Below are 25102 nucleotides of genomic sequence, written 5' to 3' on the forward strand. Positions count from 1 at the left end.
CTCGATTTCTCTCTCGTCTCTATTCAAAATCAATCAATAAAATATTAAAAAAGAAAACGTATGTGTTTATTATTTTAAAATATTGATCCTTTGTTCCAAGAGTTCAGGTCTCTCACCTATTCCCTCTTTGCACAGGAGACACACAGTTGGTGTTGGGCTCTTGGGCCAGAGCTACCATGTTGTGTTGGGTCTCACCCAGATCCAGCAGAGGTATAATTAGTGTTTATTTCTCCCAGTAACATCTTTTTTAAAAAATATTTATTTATCTATTTGTTCCCTTTTGCTGCCCTTGTTTTATTGTTGTAGTTATTATTGATGTCATCGTTGTTGCATAGGACAGAGAGAAATGGAGAGAGGAGGGAAAGACAGAGAGGGGGGAGAGAAAGATAGACACCTGCAGACCTGCTTCACTGCTTGTGAAGTGACTCCCCTGCAGGTGGGGAGCCGGAGGCTTGAACTGGGATCTTTAATCTTTTTATTATGAATGTTCCATACTTATGGATTTAAAGCTATACAAAGTTGGTAAACAGGTCTTTGCATATTGAAATAGCTTTGTGCCACCTGCGCTATACCCTCTGCACTACCGCGACTCCCCTCTCAGAAACATCTTAAAGGGGAAATACAAAAAAAAAAAAATCACTGTGATGGGAGTATATGTTGTTTCCTAAATAAAGTGTAAGTGATGGAGGTGAAGTGTAATAAAACAAAATGTACTTTCTTTTTGTCTCCTGTATAAAAGTCACTGGCAAAGCTATTTCAATATGCAAAGACCTGTTTACCAACTTTGTATAGCTTTAAATCCATAAGTATGGAACATTCATAATAAGTAGAATTCATTCTATAGTGAAAATATTACTGACTAGATTCAAAATGAAGAAATGTGATTATGAGTAAAGTATTTCAAATTCTACCTAAAAGTGGCCAGTAAGAAGTCTCTGTATTTTTTCTTGGTCCTTTGATCCCATTAGGAATAGATAGCCAATAGATTTACTGCTTTCTTTTCCATTTCCTTCCCCCTTTTTCCTTCTTTTCCTCTTACCTCTTTCCTTTGTCCTATCATCTCTATCTCTTTAATTTCACTGGCAAACTTTTATTTTCATTGCGTGCGGGGGGCTGGGCACTGATGCACCTAGTTAAGCACACACTACCATGGCCAAGGATCCAGGTTAGAGCCCCATCCCCACCTGCAAAGGCGAAGCTTCGGAAACGGTAAAGCAAGAACTGCAGGTGCCTGTTTCTCCCCTTCTCTACCTCCCTCTCAATTTCTTTCATCCTATCAAATACAGAAAAACAAAATAAAACAAAACAAAACAAAACAAAAAAAAATGGCTGTTGCGGGTGGTGGTGGTGGTGGTAAGGTACTAAACCTTAATGATAACACCGGTGGCAATTAGAAATAATTTGCTTTGGAAAATTACATTTTTTGTATCAGAATCAGACTGTTATTAATAAAATTGAGCTCTATAATTTTAAATAAAGTATTCATAGCGAAATAACTTATGTGGTCTGGCTCATCATGTGTTCTACAGATAGTATGATAGTATGGTCGTAGCTAACGTTTTTTTGTTTTTTTTTTCGTTTCCAAGGTTATCGCTGGGGCTGGGTGCTTGCACTACGAATCCACTGTTCCTGGAGGCTATTTTCCCCATTTTTGTTGCCCTTGTTACCCTTGTTGTTGTCGTCATTATTGTTGTCATTAATGTTGTTGTTGACTGGACAGATAAATCGAGAGAGAATGGGAGACAGAGAGAAGGAGAGAAAGACAGACACCTGGAGACCTGCTTCACCTCTTGTGAAACGAGCCTCCCTGCAGGTGGGGGGGAGCTGAGGATCCTTATACCGGATCTTGGGTTTAACCCGCTGCACTACCGCCAGACTCCCCCCCACCCTTTTAATCTCTGGGTTTTGTGCCTGCACATGAATCCACCACTATCGGCTGCCATGTCCACCAACCTCCTTTTTCTTTTTCTTTTTTATTCGACCGGAGGATATGTAGAAATTGAGAGGGGAGGGCAGATAGAGAAGGAGGTTGAACAACCAGAGGCTTGAACCTGGGTCCTTTCCATGGTATTGTGTGCACTCAACAGGGAGCCTCCATTGCCTGCCCTTCCCACCCTTCCCCCATTTTTTTTTTTTTTTGTTTTTGTATTTTGTTTTTATCTGCCACCAGGTTTATCGCTGGTGGCTTGGTGCCAATAGTATGAGTTTGTTGCTCCTTATGGACATTCTTTCCATTCTTTTCCCTTCCATTTCTTTCTTTTTCTTTCCCTTTCTACCTTATTTGATAGGATAGAGAAATTGAGAGGGTAAGGGGAGATAGGGAGAGATAAAGATACACTCCTGTTCGAGCCCCGGCTCCCCACCTGCAGGGGAGTCGCTTCACAAGCAGTGAAGTAGGTCTGCAGATGCCTATCTTTCTCTCCCCCTCTCTGCCCCTCTTCTCTCCATTTTTCTCTATTCTATCCAACAACGACGACAACAATAGTAACTACAACAATAAAAAGAAACAACAATGGCATCAAAAGGGAATGAATAAATAAATAAATATTAAAAAAATTTAAGAAGATACACACCTGCAGACCTGTTCTATGGCTTGTGAAGCATGCCTCCCTCCCCCCATCCCATCTACAGGAAGGGAGCATGGGCTGCTTGAACAGGGGTCCTTGCACAAGGTGATGTGGGGTGCGCTGCTGCTGGGACCCTCTGTATCTGATTTTTAAAATGACTTTGCAGAATAAGTTCATATCTTTTTTCTTATTTCACACTTTGTTATTTTATAAGTTAAAGAAGAACTTGGAAATTGGTTTTGTTTATTAATGGGCATTAGGTGAAACAATGAAATGAGGTGGATACTTAAGTACATTTTATCAAACAATAAATTGTTAAATAATGTGGGTAGTCATATCTATACACGTCCTTTGATATTATGGCCCAAGATTACTAAGGGTTCATCTTCTTACTAGTATAAAACAGGCCAAGATCTTGTAAGGGTATGAACAATCTAGAACAGGAAACAGTTTATCAGTGTCCCCAAAGGACCCAAACTTCTGGGTCAACTCTGTTCAACTGAGTCACAATGTTAGGAATAATCTGCATTTGAACAAACTCTTCTGATTTTTATTTATTTATTATTATTATTTATTTTCCCTTTTGTTGCCCTTGTTTTGTTGTAGTTATTGTTGTTGATGTTGTCATTGTTGGATAGGACAGAGAGAAATGAAGAGAGGAGGGGAAGACAGAGAGGAGTAGAAAGACGGACACCTGCAGACCTACTTCACCACCTGTGAAGCCACTCCCCTGTAGGTGGGGAGCCAGGGTTCAAACCGGGATCCTTATGCCGTTCCTTGCGCTTTGCGCCATGTGTGCTGCACTACCGCCCGACTCTCGATTCTTAAAATGTATATTCTGGTTGTAAGCTTTGTGTTAGGATAGTGGTAATTCCATCACTTTATCTTTGATCTACTATTCATTCTTTTCTTTTGCCCTCAGGGTTATTGCTGGACCTCAGTACCTACACAACGCTACCGCTTCCAGTGACTTTTTTTCTTTACTATTTGTTTCTGTTTTTGATAGAATGAGTTAAGTAGAGAGAGAAATGAGAGAGAGAGAGAGAGTGAGAGAGAGAGACAGACAGACAGACAGACAGAGGAGAGACAGACACAGAGAGAGAGAGTGAGAGAGACAGACAGAGAGACAGACAGAGAGACAGAGAGAGAGAGAGAAGACAGAGACCCACAGAGAGCAGATAACTTGCAGCACTGCTCCACCACTATGATGCTTCCCCAGACTTGAACTTGGGTGTGTTACTCATGGTAACTTGTGCACTCTACCAGATGAGTCACCACCTACCCCGCTCCTATTCATTCCTAAATAATGATAACTAAACACTAGTAATTAACTTTAAGAAGGCTTATGAGACTTTTAAATCAGTGGCAGCCTTTCAAAATGGTTAGCATGAAAGTCCCCCCCTCCCCAGGGTCATTGGTGCCTACACTAGGAATCCACTGCTCCTGTGGCCATTTTTAGATTTTTTTTTTGATAGGACAGAGGGAAATTGAAAGGAGAGGGGGAGACGGGGGGGGGGGGGGGGGGAGAAAGATAGACATCTACAGACCTGCTTCACTGATTGTGAAGTGACCCCCTGCAACTGAGAAGCCCGGGCTCGAACAGGAACCCTTGCATTCCTCCTTGCTATTTGCGCTTAACCCGGTGCGCCACTGCCAGACCCCCATCATTAAAGTTTTAAAAGCCAGATATCTTGGGTCATATTGTTATGCACTGTAAGACATGCCACTTATATTCTGCTATTGTGGTTCAAAGAACTGATTAAGCAATATGGTGACCTACTTCTTTCAAATTTCTTTATAGTTTTTCCTCACTTATCTGAATGCACTTATATTTGTTCTGGTAGTACTTATTTTTTTTTCTTAGATAGAATATATTTTGGATAATGGCCTTTTAAAAAACCTATAAAATGGACTTCTTATCCAATCTACCTTGTGGAACAATTGATCCTTAGACATGGCTGTAGTTCAGTGACTGTCAGTGGCTTGGTGAGACTAGATTCTTACAGCAAGGATGAGCAGTGTTCATGATCACTTGAGAAATGTGGTTTCTCACTACAGAAACTTTCAATCAATACAAATGCTCCTTATGACCTCAATAATTATCTCAGTCTGCTAAGCCATCATAAAGGGCCTTCTTGACACTGCCTTTCTAGGCAACACAATGATCTGTATTCCCAGCCTTTAACCTCCCTAAGTTTCCAGTTGCTGCCATTAACCTCTCTTACATACAGATATTTTTAACACTTCAGATTAGGGGTTCCCGAGGTGCCAACTTCTCTTTTTGAATCTTCAAAAGAAGAGGGACTAGTCACTCATTTTCACTAAACCTCCTTTGAGCTAACTGTAGGAAGATGACTGAATTTATCTGAAAGTTTTGTAATTTTGCATATCTTACCTTGACACCCCTCTTTCGTAATTATTAGACAATGGATATTACTTACTGGTTATTTTGTTTCCAGTTGTTTTGAATACTGTTAATGCATACTGTCAAATGGTTTGCTGATTAATGACTAGCATTGATTTGGACTAACTGTCATGGAATAAGTAAATAACATTTATAAATTTACATATAACTTTGTTGCTAAGTGGTAGTCAAAGAATTATTGGATATTATATTAGATAATTTTCTTGAAAGGAAGCCCTGCTTGTAATTTCCTCCAGCTTTAAGCCTTACCCCCTTTTAATTAATCACCTACATGTCTGGATTTCAAAGCAAACAGATCTAATGACAAGTACTAATTCAAAGCTGCTTAGGGGCTAAAATAAATTATTTTATATTCTCAATGTGGTAGATTTCTACCTAAACAATTTATTTTCTGAATGATCAGAAGAGAATTAAGTATTTAATTTGAATATATTTTCATGAGTTTGAATTAATTAGTATGCTGTACATTCTTGCCAAATTGTATTTTGGCAATATAAGCTATTTATTAATAAGTATTTGAATAAATCTCAGATAGTTTTATTAATAATGGATTATGGAATCCTAGAATTTCTGAGCTGTTAGGAAACATTAACTAATGAGGCCTCTAGGTGCAGAGGTTAAATAATTCACACACACACACACACACACACACACACACACACACACACACACACCCGACACTTGTCTGTTGAGTCAGGTACCTATAGTGTTTATTATGCTCAATCTTGAGTACTATACATATGCTTGTACTTTTGTATAGTTAGTATTTTTAATTATCCTCTAGTACTGACAAAATTTCAACTTGGATTTTTGATTTCTTGTAAATAGATATTGCCAATAATCACTTAAAAAAACTTCTGCTAATTTATATACATCATTAATATTTTAAGTTTGGAAATCACTTTAAATAGTAAAGCTAATTTATAAAGTAACTTATCCCTGATATATTTTAATATGTTTCTGCTTTTATCTAAAACTAAATTTTAATGTCCTGATTAAAAAAGGTTTCTTTTAGTAAGGAGTTAAGTTTTGGTATGTAAAAACAGTTGCTGAAAAGAAGGTCATTCATATGAATTTCCCTTTTTTTTTTTTTTTAACATACAACCTGATAGTAAACATGTTGAAAGTCTAGTGGATGGTCTGGCAAGGCCGCTCAGCAGTATTGAATGTGCAAGAGAACAGAGAACCACCACTATATTAAATAATCATTACTTACCAAGTTGAGAGGCAGATGCAAGTCTGCAACTACATCCTTACTTTGTGATAACCTTGAGTAAATTTAATTTTTGTGGCTCTGTTTCATCTTTCTAAACAACTACTTAGAACATTAATGATACTTTTGCATGACTCAAATATTTCATGACTTAAAAAAATAGATTTGAATAACGTAAATATGGGCTTCACTACTTTACAGCCAAACACTTGCATTGGCACTCATTAGTTCCATACCCCTCAAGTTCTTTGAAAGAAACCAACTTTTTAATTGTTATTAATTTATTTACAAAATAAAAATTATTGACAAGACCATGGGATAAGAGGGGTACAATTCCACACAATTTCCACCACCAGAGGAGGCCTGTATCCCATCCCCTCCCTTGAAAGCTTTCCTATTCTTTTTCCCCTCAGGGAACATGGACCCAGGGTCATTATAGGGTGTAGAAACTAACTATTTAAAGTGTGAGATAGGAACACAGAGAGAAGAAGCAAGAAAACTAAGAAAAAGAAAAGAACATAAACCAATTATAAAGATGAAAGTTAGGAAATCGAAATAATTCCACCTTTGCTTCTTTATGTCTGCCATCCAGTTATGCCTTTTTGAAAGCCTGCTGGCTCTAGGTGTTTCCAACAGGGATGAGTAATGTGTAATTTTTATCTTTACTGAGTTACATTTGGCCTACAGACAGTTGACAGCTGTCAGTCAGGTGGTTGGTCAATGAGAAGACACACATACAGCTGCCAAAATATTTTTGTTTCTTTAAATACCTACAAGCAAATCATGTTAGATGGAAACTTCATTGACCTTAAACTCAAGTTAATTGGCTTTCACACTATAATTGACTAAAGTGAGTTGTTGGAAGAATTGATATTTACCCCACAGTTATATAAGGTAAACAAAATCTCCTTTAAAAAACAGGAGAATAATTACTATTTTCTGTCCTTCAGATATGAAGACGTTGTAAATAATGTTTACAATTCATGGCTTAAGATTGAACTTTAAGATCATATGTAAAAATGATAATTTATCCATAATTTCTGGCTAGGACTTATTAAAAAGGAACAATTTCCATAGGTTGAAGAAGAAGTAGATATTTTCGAAACATGAAAGTTAAAGGTTTAGTAAAAAAGATTAAACATGCAGCTATGTCTAACTAATAATTCAAACTTTGCTTAAAAATCATAGAAATTTAGATAAGTCCACATCTCAGAACATGGTTAAAGTGATAAATTTCAGTTATTTATAAATATTTTACATATAGGTAGCATTATTTCTAGCAAGTTCAGTTACATTTAAATTATTCACAATAATCACAAATATAGTTTAGATGTCTGTATATTGTTTATGTTTAATGTTAATAACAAATGATATACTCAGTCTGTAGTAATGCACATAAAAATAACAAATACAATCTTGAAATTGACTTGAGTATACATTCAATTTGTCTGTAGTAATCTCTTGTAAGTGAGTTTTTATTACTTAGGGATATAATAGTTAACAGACGAGATAAAATGCATGGGATGCTTACTCATTATTTAAGAAGCACATGTGATTATCTAAAAAGTTTAGCAGCCAGAATTAATATCATGAAGCATGAAAAATATAATATGAAAATAACAGTTGAAACCATGATATTTTACTTTTCTAAAATTAAAATATGCTTTAATTCTCTGAAGCATGGTTTATATGTAATATTTTAAACTGGGGATTAACTTTTTAACATGGGTTTATTAATGTAGATAAGACTATAGTTTGAAGGTATTTGGTTTTGGGTAGATTACTATTGATAATTTTTAAAGTCACAAATACTTCATAATTGTAAACAATTATTAAGTCAGTCTACAGGCTATTATTCCTTTAGAGTTGTGTCCTTATGTCATTGCTTTGAAATGATTTTCAGCAGTGGTCATTTATAAAGTCAGACCTTATTTTTTTCCCCACAATATAACCATGTATTAGAAATGTAGATTAAAATTTATTTATGGAGTAATCAGAGTAAAACATTTGCCCCATAGTGATTTATATTCTTAGGAACCTTACTTTTCTTAAGCACCAGTTCTACCCCCCACAGCCCAGAAATTTGATTCTATGCATAATAATTTATAACATTTTTGATCAATGTGTGCTGTGTATTTCTTATATTCATTAGCCTATGTTGCTTGTGAATATGAAATTTGGTTATTAAAATGGTTTCATATGTTTACTATGTATAGTCTCTAACTTTGAGGCTCCTTAGTTAAATAAATGTTTTCAATTTGCTATAATACAACAATTTGTAGAGAAATGTTGTGAAGCATAGTTAAAAGAATGAGTCCTTGAAATAGAGTAATTTTTTAAAAATATGTCCTAACATGTGGTCTCACTTTTCCATGTTTTGCATTAATTAAAATCTTACTCCAAAAAATATTGTTGCCTAAACTTTTGAATTCACAGAATAAAAATACTAAATATATAAATATACTAATTTTGGAAGTCAGTGACGTAAACATGCTTTAGTACTATCTCGGTTATTTCAAAGATTTTCTTTTAATGAGAAACTCTTTGCAATGTAATGAGCAAATGTTACCACTTTTTATTACTAAATATTTTGTGCAATACATATCTTAAAATGTATTAAAATAAAATTAATTTCATGTTCTCATCATATCTCTGTAATATGTACTCATCAAAAAGACTAGCACAGGCAGTACTGAAAAGAGCATGTATCATATAATTGGGAAACAACATTTTATTCTGACTAAATTGTGAAGGAATTAGATTAAAAAGAGACTAATTATTTTGGAATGTTTATTTAAATAGTCTAATAGTATACAGGTAATTTATTCATCATATTTCAAATACTGGAAATTACAATGAAAGATAGCAACATTAAAACTAAAGTCTCTTCTTTAAAACATTTTTTAAATCTAAAATATCATTATAGGGTTTCAGCTCTCCCTTTTATACCAGACAAACCCAGTGTTGGCTCTGATTCCAATGGTCCCATCAGCTTTCTGATTATAGCTACCTCAGCAGTGCCTCTCCCAAAATAACAAAATCAACTTTTAGAAATAAAAACTTATATATTGGACATTGAAACTCACCAGTGCCTTTCTGCTTCTCCAGGAAGTTGTACCCGTCAGCACCTGCTGAGGGCTTTGCTGTCCGAACTCTGACAGGTAAAAAAATTCCTGTAGAATAAAGCCAGACCAGCTGGCTTTGAAGAGAAACCCCCCAGTTTGGGCTGCTCTTGTCTCCTCTCCTTTTCTATGAAGACCCAGCCTTTCCCCCCTTGATCGTCAAGCCGTGAGATGCGTGATCCCTATGCACAAGTGTCTGGCAAGCTAAGGTGCACCTGTTCCTGTCACTCTGGAGTAAATTTAGCTGTAAAGGTATCACTGACAACTAGACCTTTGTCAGTGCTGGCAAAAGAACACAGAATTTCTTCCTTTCCTTCCCCTCCTCCCAAGTCCCTAAACTGTTAGTTCAAATGGAAAGTATCAAATCGGAAGTCTACCCAAAAACTATTCCTAAAAAATGAAATTGCTTTCATATGGTAGAAAAGTAGGCTTCTCCATTCCACACAGACTTTAAAATTGCATTTCCAAGAATAATTTTGGAACAAGACAAGTTTTTGTTCAATTAATTGTGGCTGGAAACTTTTTAATGGAAACATAGCACACACTTCATTTCAGGTTATTAAATTCTGTTAAACATTAAAGTTAGTTGCCATTCTTTGCTGTAGCTCATTTGTTCAACTTGATCCAAAGAAATATTAGAAGGTTAAAACTTATCACATAGGAAAGCTTAATCATACTACTAAAATTAGAAGGCATGTAATTCTAAGAGGCTGAATGTCAAAATCCTATCATCATAGCACAAACTATTGGGAATCTAGGACCTCACTACATTAAAAATGGTAGCTAATGTCTCTGGAAACCCTTGATTTCAGAAGCTGAGTAAGACTAGAGCTCTCAACTTTTTAACCAAGGTAAGGGAATTCAGCTTTTATAGGAATACCTTGTTTTAGTGTCTTTATCAATGGTTTTGGAAAAATAGAGAAGGTACTGTTCATATCGCTATGTCTGACAGAAATACTGTAATCAAGATACATAAAGTAAACCCAAGAGTAATGTGCTTAGCTGAAGCATTCTGAGTTTCTGTACTAATAATTGTGACTTCCTAAGAGATATTAAAAGGAGTTGTACAAAGTACCCATTCCATCACATTATTGCTGTTTACAAGGATTGGGTATGATGAAAAAAAAGAAATCTGGGTCAAAATAAAAAATTCTTTGTGAAATAAACAAAGTTCCTATTTACTTACTATGTATAAACAGTCACTCACCAAGCCTCATTTCTCTGCAGGGCACCACTTTGAGATAAAGACATAGACCTGAATGGCATCATCCGGTATCCAAGGAAACCATGTAAGTACCTCTCTCACAGTGTACTTCTCTTATTCAGAGTTTAAAAGCTAGCTGAGTACTGAATAAGTGAGTGTTTTTATTTAATAATTATACAGGAGGCACTTTTTAGGAGCTTGCTAAAATAGAAGCAAGTTCTTGATTGTTGTGTGCGTCATAACAAAACCCTTATGTTTTCATCATATTTCATAAAATTATGTGTTTAGTATGACTCCTCCATCAGTTCTCATTCTTAGGTACAAAGCAACTACTCAAAGTCCTAATGAACTGAGTTTCAAACTTTTCCAAGACCCATTAGTGTCTGAGAAACAAAGTTTCAAAGGCTTTGAGCCAAAGGTAGTTTCCTAATTGCAGTAAACCTTTGAAATTAAAAAAAAATTAAGAAAAAAAAGTTGGTTGGAAAACAATATTTTATTGGTAATCATTTACAGCAACTTATTTGGTTTTAGATTTACTTAGGGATCCAGCAAGTGATCAAAGAGAGATTACATATTTAAATACTATAAATAATCTTTAAAGAGCCACTGGTTTCCAAGATGTAAAAATCTGCTAAAGGAAGGGATTAGAAGATTGACATAATCTTTTTCTGGACCTACTCAAGCTAATATATGTCTTCTTTAAGTTCTAATTAATTAAAAGATATATATATATATTGTGGGAATTTAGGTTCTAAACAACACACTGTTCTAGCAAAAGAACCACTTTTCAATTATTTGAAATATTTTATTTTTTAATCTAAACTTTTCATATTTGGACAATGAATTTCTAATCTTTGGTTCATTTAATTCAATATTAATTTTCACATTTATTTTAATCTTTGAATTATTATTGCAACAGAAATTTCTTATAATGTTTTCTCAGGGATGAATGTTCTTAATATTGTTTATAGAAGATATCATAACATCGTTTTATTAGAGTGGGGTTACTGCTTCTTAAATGATCATTATGAGTGTGACTGCATTGAAAAGAAAAAAAAACCTCATGTAAATTCTAACTGGTGAATACTTTGAAAAGTTCTGTTTCAGTTTCTGTAGTACATATTTGCAAATGATTTCTCAAATGCAACTATCCTACAAAAATGTGCACTAGCCTAATTCCCCTACTCTGATGATGCTTCTCAAATATGAATTTTTAAATCTGTTCACATGGTCTTTTTGGGCAATAGTGAAAACAATCCTTAGCATAATTAGACATCTGTAATGTTATAAATTTTATAATATGTCCTCATTTAATATATTACTCATACTATATTAGATACATGGTGACATTATATACAGAATAATTACTAAAAATTTCAAATGTCCATGATTTAAAAAAAATCAGTAAACAACCGCATCGCTACTATCACTGAGTTAAATAATTGAATTATATATTTTTTCTTATTACCATTTCATTGGGGAGCTAATGGCTTGTAGTACATGTTTGACACATGGGTACAATTTCTCATTTTCCCATGATAGGTGTCTGCAAAACATGACATGCATCAGGACTCCAAATTATCCCCTGTCCCCTGTTTTCCCTTCATTTCACAAAGCTTTTTACCTTGGTGCAATACACCATACTCAGCTCAATTATTACATTTCTTATTGAAGAAATTGAATATATGGTGATATTGGTTATTTATAGAATATTTACCTAGAGGGGTTGGGTGGTAGTGCAGTGGGTTAAACGCATATGGCACAAAGTGCAAAGGCCGGTGTAAAGATCCCAGTTGGAGCCCCCAGCTCCTCACCTGCAGGGGGGTCGCTTCACAATCGGTGAAGCAGGTCTGCAGATGTCTTTCTCTCCCCCTCTCTGTCTTCCCCTCCTCTCTCGATTTCTCTCTGTCTTATCCAATAACAACAATAGCTATGACAACAATAACAACTACAAGCCCAACAAAAATGGGAAAAATGGCTTCCAGGAGCAGTGGATTCATAGTGTAGTATAGGCACTGAGCCCCAGCAATAACCCTGAAGGCAAAAAAAAATATTTAACTAGAACTCATGAAGAATCTTTCTAAATGGCAGTTATACCACTAGTCCTAGGAACTCTGTTCACTGAACTAGGTTTGATAGGTAAGATTGAGATACATTAGGAAGAGACAGGCGGTGCCCCTTTTCAGAACTTTGGCAAGTTACTTGGAGTCTTTCACCTAATTCAAAGCATCTAGATTCTTAATAAAGCATACTTTTCTTTTTTATTATTTTTACTTATTGGACAGAGACAGCCAGAAATCAAGAGGGAAGGGGGCGATAGAGAGGGAGAGAGACCGACACCTGCAGCCCTGCTTCACCACTCATGAAGCTTTCCCCCTGCAGATGGGGGCCAGGGGCTCAAACCCAGGTCCTTGTGCATTGTAATATGCGCGCTCAACCAGGTGTGCCACCACCTGGCCCCTATAAAGCATACTTTTCTAATGAATTTTTGACTTGAAGGAACTTTCAGACAACTTCCAAAATCTCTCTTCTTTATCTCAAACCAAAGACACATAGAACAAAAGTCTGAGTCAAAAAAGGGATCTGAGAATAACAGACAAAAAAGAGAGGTGAAAACTGCCAAGTTGAACGGCAAGGATGTTACTAAAAAGCTGGTACTGGACTTCAATAAGTTTCAGTTCACTGGAGAACAGCAAGGACAGCACTTACATTTATAGACCCTGTTTTTTTTTTCTTCTCTGATACCTTTTGGTGTCTTCATACCTATCCATAAGTGATAGGCCCATTTTCAAAGAAGGATCTGCCCCTGTTTAGAAGCTTACCATCGTTTAGAAGTGTGGAGATAGCCCGGCCTCCATAATAAGTTTCCTACAAGCCAGGGTCTTCAGTGTCCTTGGAAATTCGTCATCTCTGATATTCCCTTACCTGAGAAACTGTTTTCATTTAGAAGTATAAACTATGACTTAAGTCACTAACAAACACTTAACTAAATCTAGGGTATTTACCCATTTAAAAATTCATTTACCATGTGCATCAGTCATAGAAATTCCAAACATATGAAGAAGTGGAAAGAAAAGTAATGACATTCCATCCAACTACACCTACCATCAGCAACTGCCATCTGATAGGTTCTTAATTCATCATCTCCCATTGCCACTACCTACAGCCATTCCAAATCACTCACGAGCCAATTTATGAGATGATATTATTTCAACTAGTTTAGTTATCTTTAAGGAATTAGCACTTTTTCTTCACTGAAAAAAAAGTCAATATTTTCAAATTATGATAAAATAAGTACAATTAATATTAAAATATTCCTAATCAACTCATACTTCTTAATTTTTATTTTTAGTGATTTAATAGTAATTTACAATTTTTAAGATGATAGGTGTATAATTCAACACCATTCCCACCACCAGAGTTCTGTGTCCCTATTGCCCTCTAATGGAAACTACCAGAGTTCTCCCAAGATTGTAGAAATGTATGTATTTATTTATTTATTGGCCATTTTTATTCATTTCTATGGCTCAGTCTTCACCTCCTTTCTAAGCCAAACCTATACCTATTATTACTTCCAGGTGTTCTTTTTTTGGTCCTCTTTCCTCCAGGTGTACTTTTTTTTTTTTTTGCCTTCAGGGTTATTGCTGGGGCTCCTAGAGACCATTTTCTCCATTCTGTTGCCTTTGTGTTGTCTTTGTTGTTGTTGTTGTTGTTGTTATTGCTGTTGTTGTTGGATAGGACAGAAATCGAGAAAGAAGGGGAAAACAGAGAGGGGGAGAGAAAGATAGATACCTGAATCACCTCTTGTGAAATGGACCCAACTCCCCATTCATCCAGCAGGTGGAGAGTCGGGGATTCAATCCTGATCCTTATTCCAGTCCCTGGGCTTCATGCCGTGCACACTTTAACCCGGTGTGTTACCACCGCCTGGCTCCCTAGGTGTACTTTTTTTTTTTCACTCCCAGATAAGAGAAACACCTGACTTCCACTGGTGGTTTCCAGATTCTCTTCCTTTCCAGTGATGGGATAAAAATAAAGATTCCTAGTCACAGATGTTCCAGGTCCTGGGGAATTGTGGTTTAAAGCTCTCTGGTTATCATTCCCTAACATTTCCCACTGCTAGGAGTTATGAACTAAAATTTTCTCTGGGCTGCAGAAGGAATATGTGGCTTCTGTAATGGCTTCTCTGATGGACATGGATGTTGGCCCTGACCCATACATTTTTATGGTTACTTGATACTTTTTGAAGAAATATATAAATGATTTTCATACCTTGAGTTGTTTAATATTTCTTTTCTAAATTTTTGACCATAGGCTTCCCTTCTTTAGTTATTGATACAGGATTATTCATGCTGAAGAACTTTCCATTTTTGTTTGTTGATGCGTTCCTGTGGATTTAATAGGCTCCTCTATCCCATGTCTTTTTTTTTTTTTTTGCCTCCAGGGTAATTGCCGGGGCTCAGTGCTTGCACCACGAATCCACTGCTCCTGGAAGCCATTTATTTCCCTTTTGTTACCCTGGTTGTTTTTACCATTGTTGTGGTTATTATTGTCGTTGTTACTGATGTCATTGTTGTTGGATAGGACAGAGAGAAATGGAGAGAGGAGGGGAAGATGGGGGTGGGGGGAGAGAAAGATAGACACCTGCAGACCTGCTTCACGTTCTGTGAAGTGAAAACTTCTATGATTACTGGTGTGATAAAATGTGTTAGTTCATTCCGAATATTTTCTTTTTCAAACCTAGAGACAGACAATTTTCCATGAAATTCTAGTGTTTTGTTTATCTGCTTATTTGTTTTGTTTTGGAAATAACTTTTAGAAGTCGCAATCTTGTAATTAGGGGAACTCATAACTGATGTCTTGGGCCATCTTGTTTCTAGCTATTTCCAGAGGAAAGTGCTAAGAAGTGTTTTCTTTTTTGTGTGTGTATGTATGTTTTCTTGTTTTTAAGATAACATATAGGAGTTCATTGTCAGACTAATAGTGGTAAATTTAATCACATCGATCTTATATCTGAATTTCTGTTCTCCTGAACCAAGAGTTCTAATCTGCAAAGATATTTATTTTATGCTAAACGATAATGTCAGAATAATGCCAAGATGATCACCACTGATAAGGAAATACATATCCACTGCACAGCCCCTTCACAAGGACACACAAATTACCACAGTTTTAAATCACGTGGTTTTCCTTTTTGTATGATTATTCTATCAGTCTGATCTATAGTTAGATCCATTTAGCTCTCTCTCTCTCACACACTTTTTTTCTTTCAGTTTTTAGGAATTAAAATATTAATTAGGTGAGACCCGAGCAGTGTAGAGTCTAGGGTGAATTATTTCCCACTACTGAGATTCTACCTAATTGTATATGGATTATGAGATTTTTCCATTCTGACTGCTGGGAAAAGGTCTGCTCCCAGTTCTGTGTAAGTATCAGGCACAGCTCCCTCTGTAATTATTTTGGAAGTTTTCCCCCTCAGCTTCGGGTAGTTCTCTTACACATTTGCCCTTATCAGTGCTCTGCTAAATTCTGCATGGGAACTCCATACAGATTTCAGGAGATGTTTCTAATTCTAGCAACATTTCTCTTCTCTCCCTCCTCATCGAGCTCCCTCTCTGACACCCTCTATTTTTATGTCATGGTCATGGCTTCACTGCTCTGGGATGACTGAATTTTTAAGATGAGAGAGAGAAAAGGAGAGAGGGAAGGCTACTACAGCACTGAAGCTTTTTCCAGTGCAGTGAGGACTTAACTTGAACGTGAGCTGTATGCATGACAAAATAAGCAGCTATCCAGGTTAGCTATTTTGCCTCTCCTAACCACTTTCCCCCTACACTTTGCACTATTTCCTCAATTCATAAAATTTGCTGCCTTGTGACTTTCCTTTATCTTTTCAGTGCTGGTAAACCGTCAAGATAGTTACCTGGACAGTCATTGAATTTATATCCTTCGCTTCTCTCTCAGGGATAATGTTTCTCCTTTCTCAGGGATACATATCCTCTGTTGTTTGATGTGTTATGCCTGGAAAAAAAAATCAGTGTTTCATTTAATTTTTTCAGGGTTTTTTCATGGTTATTATGCTGATGGATATTTTGGAAAGAGGGTGCATGTACTACATTTTGGTTTTTCTTTTTTAAATTTTTTATTCAAGAAAGGATTAATGAACAAAAACATAAGGTAGGAGGGGTACAACTCCACACAATTCCCACCACCCAATCTCCATAACCCACCCCCTCCCCTGATAGCTTTCCCATTCTCTAGCCCTCTGGGAGCATGGACCCAGGGTCATTGAGGGTTGCAGAAGGTAGAAGGTCTGGCTTCTGTAATTGCTTCCCTGCTGAACATGGGCGTTGACTGGTCGGTCCATACTCCCAGTCTGCCTTCTCTTTCCCTAGTAGGATGGGGCTCTGGGGAAGCTGAGCTCCAGGACACATTGGTGGCGTCTTCAATCCAGGGAAGCCTGGCCAGCATCCTGGTGGCATCTGGAACCTGGTGATTGAAAAGAGAGTTAACATATGAAGCCAAACAATTTGTTGAGCAATCATGGATCCCAAGCTTGGAATAGTGGAGAGGAAGTGTTAGGGAGGTACTCACTGCAAACTCTAATGTACTTCTGCTTTCAGGTATATATTTTGCAGTAGTTTATGGATACGTGTGCACATAAGCTCTCTCTCACAGAAACTGGTGTATATCTAGGTTATGGGACTTTGTTAGAAAGTGAACCACCTGAGATGAAATTAGAGTGTACTATAAAAGGAAAGGTCTCACCCGAGTAATGAAGCTGAAGGGTTGTCATTCCACACGTGAAGTCTCTGGACGCAGTCTGAGGTGAAGCATGTTGAGGTGGCAATCGTTGCGTTGGTTAGGTTGTGATCGGCGGATGCAATATTATTTGGTTTGGATTGGGAGGCGCATACGGGAAAGTGGGCCCTGTCCAAGGGTTCCAGGACTGGGGGAAGTAGGGGTTCTATAGTGGAGATGTGAGGTTCCTGCTGTCTTAGGGTTCAAAACGACAATGGATAGTTAATGTTATCATCACATTATTTGGTAATTGGGTTAACTTTGAAAAGTCCTTTTGTTATGGTTTGCTGTTACATTTTGGTTTACCATGACTAGAACTGGACGTTTCTCTATTACTTGCTACCTCTCTTTCTCTCTTTCCTTTTCCTCTTCCTCTCTCCTTCTGTTCATTATTCATTTTCTTCCTTTCCATTTAAAGATAAAAACAGTGGCTGTGTGGTGATGCACCTGGTTGAACATACACAGTACAGTACACTAAGATACAGGTTCAAGACCTTGGTACCCACCTACAGTAGGAAAGCTTTACAATCAGCGAAGCAGTTCTCCAGGAAATCTCTGTCTTTCCCTCTCTGTTGACCAATTTATCCCTGTCTCTATCCAAAATAAATAAATGAATAAAATAGAAAACTCTACAAATAAAGATAGAGACAGAAGAGGGAGAGAGTAAGAGACACAGAGAGACCACAGCATCAAAGCTTCCCCCAATGATGTGTCTGCTGGGCTTGAATATGGACATCACACATGAAAAGAATACACTATCCTAGTGAGCTTTTTGCCTGGCCATCTTTCTTTTTTGGTCATTGTTTAGTTTTGTGGCACTGGAAGCTCTCATACACAATTTCACTGCTCCCAGGCCGAAGTTTTCTTTTATTATTATTATTTTTTAATTTCAGATAGAGAGGAGGAAGAGGAAGAGAAAAAGAGAGGAACTGGGAAACAAATACAGAGAGGGAGATACAATACAATACAATACAATACAGTACAATACAATGCAATACAATACCTCATTTCACTATCCTCTTGGTACCATTCATGATGCTCCCATGTGTTGCCAGAACTCAACCCATGGTAAGGCATGTTACCCAGCTAAACTATCCCAGATAAACTATCTTCCTGACCATTCTCCAATTATTTTGAAGAAAAACTCAGCCATATCTTATTAATCTAGACAACAGTTTAATATGAAATTAAGTCATTGAAACAAAATAAGAAATGTTTGAGTTGACGTGTGTGAGTGTTATGTATCTAGGAATTTCTTTGGAGTAGTACCATGACTTTCTAAAATGTTTTTTTAGTGATTTAATATTTATCTAAAAGACTGTAAGATAATAGGGGTATAATTCCATACAGTTCCCACCACCAGAGTTTTGTGTCCCATCCCCTTCATCGGAAACTTCCTTATTCTTTATCCCTCTGGGACTATGGATCAAAAGTTTTTTGGGGGTGTAGAAGGGTGTAGTTGCTTCTTTGCTGGATAGGGGCATTGGCAGGTGGATCCATACCCCAGCCTGTTCCTATCTTTCCCTCATCAGGTACGATTCTGGAGAAGTGAGGTTCCAGGAAGCATTGAGGAGGTCATCTGCCCAGGGAAATCAGGAGGGAATCATAGTAGCATCTAGAACTTGGTCACTTAAATGCAATAAGATATACAGCAGGATAACATGTTTAGTAAACAAGAACCATAAGGTCAGAATAGAACAGAAGAAAGTAGGGACCTTGGGGTAGAAGGAAACTAAGAAGCCCATTCTAAGAATATTCCCAGGAGCCTATATCTTAGTAATCTTTACTTGAGCATATTATCTAACAAGGAAATTATGTGTATGTGGAAAAAATATACTTTTGAATAGTATGGTGTTGCTTTCTTCATGATAAATTCACAAAATAGCACAATTGTTGCGACAGAGAATAAAGGTGGGGTGATAACTCCTCTGCTTCGACATAATCCTTACCATGCATCACAGACTCCTTACCCCAGCACCACATGGGAACACCATGGATGACATAAAGGGAAGCACCACAGACAGTGGAGTGTTGTTCGGCCTGTCTTTCTGTCTCTCTCCTACCCTTTCTATCTGATATGAAAAAGTTAACTCAGGAGCAGTTAAATTTCACAGTCTTAAGGTTGAAAAAAAATATGGCAGACAAATAGCGTCAGTTCGGTTGTAGTTGGAAGAAGGAGTTGATCTGACCATAAAGGGTAGGATTGGAAAACCTTTCATTGATAGTATAGTTAAGTTATGGTAACTCAAAAGGACACATGTGACTACGTTGTTTGAAGTTGTAGACATATGCAAAAGAGTTCATATATTAATGGGATGTACCATTATCAGTTTCCTACTTCTGAGATTACAGTTATGCAAGAATATTAACCTCTAGAGTCCAGCTCTACCATGGCCCCAAGGAGGGGAGGGAAATGAAACACTCAGGAAAGGAACTTTGGAACCATTCAGGGAGTGGGACACCTAGCACGTTTATTGGGGTATTTTTATATAGCAATTTTTGGCCCACTACCCCAAGAATCTGGATCGTCAGCCGATTATGTAATTATTTGTCTTTTTGGTTTATGTTGGTGTCTTCCCTAATCTAGTCTAGAGAAAGGTCAGAAGCAACTAGTGGTGGTCTTTACAGCATGTAGCACACTTAGATTGTCCTCAGAGAGCTGTTTCTCAGCACATATTCACCATGGAGGTTTGCCTCTGAAAGTTGTTGTAGGAGGCTTTCCACCATTTCTCTCCTTAGATTGGCATGACCTGGTCCCTTACATTAACCCTTAGGGGCTGAGGAAGAGGAGCTCAGGGACGGATACATGGTACAATATATTTGTTTGTATTGATTTGTGAATTTTGAATTATTTCAAAATTAATTTTTTCCTTGAAAACCTCTCCGATTTATGGAAGATGCAAAGAGTTAGTCAATTTTAATAAATTGTAGTAATATTCAACTAAGAGGAAGTTCTGGGAGTCGGGTGGTAGCGCGGGTTAAGCGCACGTGGCACGAAGCACAAGGACCAGTGTAAGGATAGCGGTTCAAGTCCCCAGGACCCCACCTGCAGGGGAGTCAATTCACAGGCTATGAAGCAGGTCTGCAGGTGTCTATCTTTCTCTCCCCCTCTGTCTTCCCCTCCTCTCTCCATATCTCTCTGTCCTATCCAACAATGACGACATCAATAATAACTACAACAATAAAACAAGGACAACAAAAGGGAATAAATAAAATAGATATAAAAAATTAAAGAGGAAGTTCTATAGAGTATGTGTATGGGGAAATATTATATTTGGGTTCCATAGTAAGTTAAAAATAAACAGTCTCCTTCTACTCCTTCCTCTCCTAAAACTTCCCAGTCAGGCCCTGCTTTTGTGTGAGAAGCATGTACTAGCAGTAGTGGGACTGGAGAGTGGTTGTGATTGACCCAGCCCCATCCTATTACACATAGTGACATGTCATAGTCATTCAAGCCTCAGTAAAATAGCTTGACCATACAAGGCAAGCATTTTATAAGGATAAATTAACAGGAGGCTCTTGTTCTTACAGCATGTTCAAATGGAAGTTCAAAGACTCACCCCAAATTTAAATATCGACAAGTTTTAGATTACACACAGCTTAGGTTCTAGCTGGATGCCATCCTGTCACCAGCACAGTTGGCTCAAAGTTTACTCTGACCCATTAGAAGTAGCTTTTGTATGTGTGGATGAATCAGATGCAGTGGGTTTTCTACATATATTGTCACTCGTTATGTTACCTTATCTTATTTTAATCCCTTGACAGATTGTCACATATTTTGAGTTTTACTCAAGTAATTTTCTTAGTTTCTCCCCTTTGGAACTAAGCAGAAAATATATTATTTCTGATATGTTGGGGAAAATATTTTGGCTTTGTTGGTATTTAGTAAGCTGCATTAGAAAAACTCCTCAGTAGGAATTTATGCTCTTGCCACATTGTGACAACTCACTTGTCCTAGATTTTTTTTAGTGGGATGTGTTTAAGTTTTATAAATTCATGAATAGGTAGGTTTACAACATATAGACTGGAAATATATATATGTATATATTGTTTATTTTCCCTTTTGTTGCCCTTGTTTTTTTTTATTGTTGTTGTAGTTATTATTGCTGTTATTGATATCGTTGTTGGATAGGACAGAGAGAAATGGAGAGAGGAGGGGAAGACAGAGAGAGGGAGAGAAAGACAGACAACTGCAGACCTGCTTCACCGCCTGTGAAGCGACTCCCCTACTGGTGGGGAGCCAGGGGCTCTAACCGGGATCCTTACGCTGGTCCTTGTGCTTAGTGCCACGTGTGCTTACACGCCGTGCTACCGCCAGACTCCCAGAAATATATTTTTAAATGCTTAATTAAAGTAACATTGATTTGCAATTATCAATGAGGTTCAGGCATACAGCATGTTGACAGTTTAACATCTCCGTGTGGTATAGCATGATCGCTACTAAGTTCTGTCTTCCAGCTATTATCATCACACAGCAGCTCTCTTTTTACCGGATTTGCCTACTTCCCATCCAGCTTGCCCTAACATTACCACTCAAAGTCTAGTATCTATATATTCATTTTACTATTGTTGCAGAAACTCACCTTCTGTCTTTTTTATTTTAATTTTAAATTATTTTTGTTTTTATGTGCCACCAGGGTTATCTCTGGGCTTTGGTGCCTGCACTATGAATCCACAGCTCCCTGAAGCTTTTCCTCCCCCCCCTTTCTATTTTTCTTTGATAGGAGACAGAGAAATGGAGAGGGCAAGGGGGGACAGAGAGGGAGAGAGCAAGACAGACACCTGCAGACCTGCTTCACTGCTCATGAAGTATTCCCCTATGGTTGGGGAGCTATTTGGCGTGGGGGCCTGAACACCACCCCAATCCTTGTGCATGATATGTGCACTTATCCAGGTGTGCCACCACCTGGTCCTCGGAAACTCACCCTTTCTCAGGGTCAATTTGTCGAGCTGTCCTTGCATTAAGAAAGGCATCTGCACTTGTGCCTATATAACTATCTGTAATATTCATTGAGTGAAGATATAACTACGGATCCTTAGAATATAATTGCAAGGTTATGCACAGTCAGCTTTGGTGAGTGCTGTTGAACTTTTAAAACACAGGATTCTGGATGGAAGTGACAGTGCACTGTGTCTGGTGTATGCCTGCCTTACCCTGTGTGTGTCCCAGCTTGCAGGCTTGCCACCACGTGGGAGGTACTGTCACCCTGAAGGAGACTCCATTGCTGTGACTTCTCTCCCTCTTGATCTGAATACAGCAGTGGCCTGCGAACAGTGATATTGCACAAATAAGAGGTCCCACACCTGCCAATAAAGCATAGAAGTCAGTTTGAAATGACCTACATCTGCTTTGTAAAAGTCACACTTCCATCTGATTTTTAGAATCATTCTTTTTACGTTTTTAATGGATAAAGTAGGTAAGTCCTTATTCATTTATTAAAATTTCACTATTAAAGGAATACAAAGTTTTTAACGTAACAGGTCATTTATTGTTAATTAGATCCCAAGACTTAACCCTCATTCTTTTTTGCTGTCATCGATACTAATTTTGATTTTGCCAGTTTATCCATTTTGATTTTCTGAAATAAATACATTTTTTACAGTGAATTGTATGTTAATCTTCTTACAAAATATCTTATTTATTCATTTATTTCCCTTTTGTTGCCCTTGTTGCTTTATTGTTGTAGTTATTATTGCTGTTATTGATGTCGTCGTTGTTATATAAGACAGAGAGAAATGGAGAGAGAAGGGGAAGACAGAGAGGGGGAGAGAAAGACAAGACACCTTTGGACCTGCTTCACCGCTTATGAAACGACTCCACTGCAGGTGGGGAGCCAGGGGCTCGAACTGGGATCCTTATGCCGGTCCTTGTGCTTTGTGCCACGTGCGCTTAACTCGCTGTGCTACCACCCGACTCCCTCTTTTTTTTTTTTTAGTAGTGGTTTAATAATGATTAACAAGATTATAAGATAACAGTGGTACAATTTCATAAAGTTCCTACCACTGGAGTTCTTTGTCCCATCCCCTCCATTATAAACTTCCCTATTATTTATCCTTCTGGGAATATGGAGCAAAATTCTTTATGGGGTGCAGAAGGTGGAAGGTCTGACATCTGTAGTTGCTTCTTCGATGGACATGGACATTGTTGTAAAACTTTTTTAATGGGCAAGACTATGTCAATAGTATAACTTAGAATATTTCTTGTCCTTTTTTTTCTTATAAAGGGCTTTCTTATTTATTTTACTGGTGGGTGAGGGTATCAGAGCATTGATTATCTCTGATTTATGGTGGTTTCAAGGATAGAATCTAGATTTTTTTTTCTGAGCCTCAGGCATAGTGTACCACCACTATGATGTCTTCCTAGGCCTCTTTTATGTCTTGTGGTAATTTTTGATTACTTGTGACACTGTTTCTTATATGGTCAAGATCTTTTTTGTAACCTAATTCTGTATATTTAAGAAATTTGTTTGAGAAAATTATTACTTACTTTTCATTCTTTTTTCTATACCTCTAAAGGCTATTTACTATAGAGACCCTTCAGGTTATATAATATACCACACAATCATCCCCTTTCTTACAATCATAAAGTATTTGTGTGAGGATGGACTCATAATACTGTTAGATGTTATAAATGTTATTGCAAACATTTTTCCTTTTTTAAAGAAGGGATGGCAGTGTCTTTCTTTTTTACAGATTTAGAAAACTACTGAAATGTTCCTGTAGATCTCAAGTACTATTGAATTATTAATTGTGGAATAAGAACTGCTGAGGCAGGCAGTGAGATGGTAAGATACTGCTCAACTTGGTAGGGTGGCTAATTTACCATGTATGCAACCCAAGTTCAAGTCTGGCCTCCATAGCACTGGGGAAACTTCATCACTATGGTGTCATTCCTACTCTCTCTCTCTCTCTTTTCTGAAAATGTTGACCTGGAGTGGTGAAGATTTGGTGATGACAATAACAATAATAAACAAGAGAATTAGGCACCAATATAATTCCTCCAGATTGGGTACTGTCCTCACTTCTCCTCACTGCACACTTGAGCTGGCTGAGATGAATGTACTGATATTCCCACTAGCAACTAAGCCCATTAGTTTCTGTGTAAAACCCAATAACCATAGGAAGCATACTTAGAGTGTTCGAGTTCCCTTCTCTTTTAGGTCATATCTGTGGTCTAGCTACAGTGCTGAACTCCCATGTTACTGTTTATTCTCGACTCAGCTTGGTGTAGTACATTGAGACCATAACTATGAGGCCAGTTTCAGAACTGTTACAACTTAATAGTTTTGGATATCATCCTCTTTAAAATTTTTTATTTATTTACTTCCATCCAGAATACTATGTTTAAAAAGGTAAACAGCACAAATCAAAGCTGCCTATGAATACGTCTTGCAATTATATTCTAAGAAACTTAAGTTGTCTTTTTCTACCCAGAGAGAAATCAAATGGGAAGGGAAACGGAGAGAGGAAGAGAAACACCTGCAGCACTATTTCACCACTTGTACAAAATTCCCCCCTGTAGATGCAGACCAGGGGTTTGAACCCAGGTCCTTGAACATTGTATAATGCATTCTCTAATTGGCATACCGCCACTGACCTCCTTATCTGCTTTTCTTTAGGAGACTAGGCTTCTAGGATCCTTTCTTACTGTTTCTATATTCATACTCCAGGATGAGGCATTTGAGAAAATATGATGAGATTTGCTGGTGACCACACCCTACCTGATTTCCTGGTGTTCCAAATAGTTACTGTTTCCTCTGTCTGATTTGA

General features: G+C 37.4%; 1 protein-coding gene and 1 long non-coding RNA gene across 11 annotated transcripts in view; one reads left to right on the forward strand and one right to left on the reverse strand.

Moving 5' to 3' along the window:
* MEF2C (myocyte enhancer factor 2C) overlaps nt 1-9483 on the reverse strand; it is a 206225-nt gene extending 196742 nt beyond the window's left edge. For 3 of the 9 annotated variants that reach the window (XM_060201148.1, XM_007518972.3, XM_060201147.1), the window contains exon 1: nt 9292-9480. The gene's annotated coding sequence lies outside the window, so the exon portion shown is untranslated. Of the gene's footprint in view, nt 1-9291 lie in introns of all 9 variants that reach the window. The other 6 variants (XM_060201151.1, XM_060201156.1, XM_060201153.1 and 3 more) reach the window with 3 other exon arrangements.
* LOC132541301 (uncharacterized) overlaps nt 6982-25102 on the forward strand; it is a 151218-nt gene continuing 133097 nt past the window's right edge. Inside the window, exons 1-4 of one of the 2 annotated variants that reach the window (XR_009552463.1) lie at nt 6982-7099; nt 10555-10616; nt 22503-22749; nt 24026-24117. This is a non-coding gene — a long non-coding RNA (uncharacterized LOC132541301). Of the gene's footprint in view, nt 7100-10081; nt 10179-10554; nt 10617-22502; nt 22750-24025; nt 24118-25102 lie in introns of those variants that run through there. The other variant, XR_009552462.1, reaches the window with a different exon arrangement.

This window comes from Erinaceus europaeus, chromosome 11 (assembly GCF_950295315.1).
Source record: "Erinaceus europaeus chromosome 11, mEriEur2.1, whole genome shotgun sequence".
Taxonomy (NCBI): Eukaryota; Metazoa; Chordata; class Mammalia; order Eulipotyphla; family Erinaceidae; genus Erinaceus; species Erinaceus europaeus.